Source organism: Arachis ipaensis, chromosome B10 (genome assembly GCF_059453495.1).
Source record: "Arachis ipaensis isolate K30076 ecotype BB chromosome B10, ASM5945349v1, whole genome shotgun sequence".
NCBI lineage: Eukaryota > Viridiplantae > Streptophyta > Magnoliopsida > Fabales > Fabaceae > Arachis > Arachis ipaensis.
In genome coordinates this window covers 119,869,610-119,873,462 of record NC_142435.1, presented here as the reverse complement: position 1 = coordinate 119,873,462, position 3,853 = coordinate 119,869,610, and the positions used below count along the sequence as shown (strand labels likewise).

Genomic DNA, 3,853 nt, shown 5'->3' with positions numbered 1-3,853 from the left:
TTGTTTTGGGCTAGAATTGTATCAACCTGGTTCAGCTCCATGACTCCCTTAGTGTTGTGCCTCTCTGATGCATAGTAGTACTCATTCTCAGCCACTGTCTCGATCACTTCAATGGCTTCTTCCACAGTCTTTTTCCTATTCAATGAACCTCCTGATGAATGGTCTACAGCCTTCCTTGATTCATAAGAGAGCCCATCATAGAAGATGTGCAATTGCACCCAATCATGGAACATGTTTGGTGGGCATTTCCTTGTCAAGTCCTTGAATCTCTCCCATGCCTCGTAGAGAGTTTCACCATCTTGTTGTCTAAAAGTTTGAACCTCAGATCGAAGCCTATTGACCTTTTGTGGAGGGTAGAAACGTGCCAGAAACTTGCTTTCCACCTCATCCCATGTTGTTAGGCTCCCCCTTGGGAATGATTCCAGCCACTTAGCTGCTTTGTCCCTAAGTGAAAATGGGAACAAAAGCAGTTTATAGGCATCTTCCTGGACTCCATTGGACTTCACAGTGTCACAAATTCTCAGGAATTTTGTGAGATGTTGGTTTGGGTCTTCATTAGCACTTCCTCCAAAGGAACAATGATTCTCCACAAGTGATATTAGCTGTGGCTTGAGCTCAAAATTGTTGGCCTGAATGGGTGGTTTCTGGATGCTACTACCACAATTCCCAGAGGTTGGGTTTATGTATGAACTAAGAACCCTCCTCTCAGGAATGGCATCGTTTCCATCAGCTCTCTCATGGTTGTAAACTTCTCTATCCATGTTGAGATCTAAAGCTTCCTCAAAATTGTCCTCAGATTCTCCTTCAGATTCCTCTTCTCCCACTACTCTCTTCCCTCTTGCTTCCCTTCTAAGTCTATGAAGGGTCCTCTCTGGTTCGGTATATGGAGGAGTTGATGTCTCTCCTCTCCTACCTGTCATACAAGAACACAGCTCAAACACAAACAAGTGAAATACTCTTGGTTAATGGAAGAGTATGGTTAGATCAATTGAGGAATTAATTCAAACAGTTAGTGAGTCAGTGAGTTAGTTGCATGAATTTAAAGGCATAAAGAAGGAAAGCATGTAACCGAGTGCAGAAATTAAAATTCAACAAGTATCTTGAACAGAATTAACAAAGCAAGAGAAAATTGCTCAATCTAGTTAGCTTCCAATTTGAGAATTGTCAATCGAAAACCAATCCCCGGCAACGGCGCCATAAACTTGATGCGCATAAACTTGTTATGCTACGATTTAGGAAATTGCACGATCGGCAAAATTCCTTCTGGCAAGTGCACCGGTTATCGTCGTCAAGTAAAAACTCACAATAGAGTGAGGTCGAATCCCACAAGGATTGGTTGAGTGAGCAATTCGGATTAGAAGTGTGTTCTAGTTGAGCGGAATCAAGATTTGAGATGAGAATTGCGGAATGTAAAATTGGCGGGAAAAGTAAATGACAAGAAAATTAAATGGCGGAATCTTAAATTGCATGAATTAAAGAGCAGAATGTAAATTGCTGAAATTAAAAGGGAATGGGGTGATTGCAAGAATTGAGTTGCAAAATGTAAAGAGAAAGTGGAAATCAGAAATGGGGAATTCATTGGGTTATAGGAGATATTGAGATCTCCGAATCAAAACATGTTTATCTCTTCCTCAACCAATGCGTTCATTGAATTTTGCTTGGCAATCTTATATGATTGGATCCCAATCCCTTGGCTCACCAATTCTCTCTAAAAACAAACAAATTCCCAATCCCTTGGTTTAAATGTTCATTAGAAGAGATGATGCTTGATCACTGATTATACCACACAATTTCATGAACCACAATTTGGTAGGATTACATGTCACAATATCCATCCAAACCCCAATCCAATTCACTGTGAGAAAGCTTCTCTAGCATGAATCCTCCATTCCTTTCCCAAGGCTCCGAAGGATTCCAAGTATGAGTAGTTTCTTTCCCAAGACAACTACTCAATGGAATTAGATCGAGAAGCTTTCTAACAAAATTCAAGAGAAAAGATTGAAGAAGAAGATAAACTATTATTGATTCATTGAATTACAATAGAGCTCCCTAACCCAATGAAGGGGGTTTAGTGAATCATAGCTCTGAATGCAATTACAAGAAAAGGAAAACTAGCTAAAAGTGAAAGTAAAAGTTCCAAGCGTCCTCTCTAACTTAAATTCTATCCTATTTATACACTTTCTATATTGAGCTTCAGTTGTGCTTCTTGGGCTTTGAGGCCTCTCCTTGCTTTCCTTTTGCCTTGGGTTTATGATCCATAATCTTGATGAGGTTGTTGATCCAAATTCTGTAACATTTCATTGAGCCAACTTAGTGATAATCAAATAATGACACATGACTCAACAAATTGAGATTTCAAACTCATCAATCCTTCAGGCCCAATCCCATAAACCATGATATTCAATTGGGTTTCATACCAGAGTAAGTTTAAGTTATTGTTTGTGCTCAAAGAGTAACTTAAACCACAAGATTATTGGCCCAGAAACCTTTTCCAAGAGTGGCGTTTAAGTTGCAGTTTAAGCTTAAACTGCAGCTTAAACGCCAGATACTTCCAGTGAGGCCTTTTGTAGAAGCACGTTTAAGCTTCAGTTTAAGGTTAAACTGAAGCTTAAACGTGGAAATGGAAAAAGGTAGCCCTGGAGAGTAATGTAGTCGAACACGTTTAAGCTTCAGTTTAAGGTTAAACTGAAGCTTAAACGTGGAAATAGGAAGGGCAGCCCTGGAGGTCGAACACGTTTAACCTCCAGTTTAAGGTTAAACTGGAGGTTAAACGTGGAAAAGGAAGGAGGCATTCTGGAGGTCGAACACGTTTAACCTCCAGTTTGAGGTCAAATTGGAGGTTAAACGTGGAAGCTTAGAATGGTAGCCCTGGAGGTGTCGAACACGTTTAACCTCCAGTTTGAGGTCAAACTGGAGGTTAAACGTGGAAATGGAGAAAGCAACCCTGGAGGAAAGTTCTTGGTCGAACACGTTTAAGCTCCAGTTTGAGGTCAAACTGGAGCTTAAACGTGGAAATGGCTCCCTGGTGCTCTTCCCACTCCTGGCGTTTAACCTCCAGTTTGAGGTCAAACTGGAGGTTAAACTTCAATTCCAGCATTTCTTATCCTTCATGATTTTTGGCGTTTAAGCTCCAGTTTAGGCTTAAACTGGAACTTAAACTCCACATGTGATATTCAAGCTTCCTTTATTGATTTTGTTGCTTCCTTGCCTAGCCTCTTCTTCCCTGAAATCATCCAAACAATTGCATCAAAGTCTTGCAAAATTTCATGAGAAATCTTCCATTCATAGCATTCAAGTAATATAACTAAAAACTCATGGAATTTGCATCAAAATCATACTGTTTGGATGGTTCATTGCTTTGTTACTCTTTTAACCCTTCTTGGTTACTTAAAGCTCAAGAAAATGCATAAAACAACTAAAACTAACAGAAAAATGCTAGTGAAACTAGCCTATGATGCCCTGGCATCATCTGGCATTTAACGCCAGCCAGGGTACCTGGCTGGGCGTTAAACGCCCACAATGGCCAACAATTGGGTGTTAAACGCCAGAATGGATACCATTCTGGGCATTTAACACCAGAAAGGCAGGGGGAGGAGATTTTGTTTCCAACTTCAATTTTTTTCAAATTTTCATGTTTTGACCCATAATTTTCTGCATAAACATGTTTCAAACTTTCATCATTCACCCTCAATTTTCAAAAATTCAACAATTTTCTAAATCTCTTTTCAATTTTCTTTCAAATCCTTCCCAAATCTTCTTCAAAAACTCAATTATCTTAATTTCTTTCCAAATCTTTTTCAACTCATCATATCATCTCTTATTTCTTAGATGCATAACCAAATTTTAAGATTTA

General features: G+C 39.3%; 1 non-coding gene across 1 annotated transcript; it reads left to right on the top strand.

The window, feature by feature from the left end:
• Positions 1 to 231: 231 nt before the first annotated feature.
• LOC148581489 (small nucleolar RNA R71) lies at positions 232 to 335 on the top strand. The gene has a single exon (XR_015898182.1). It is a non-coding gene; the product is annotated as a small nucleolar RNA R71 (small nucleolar RNA).
• Positions 336 to 3,853: the final 3,518 nt, after the last annotated feature.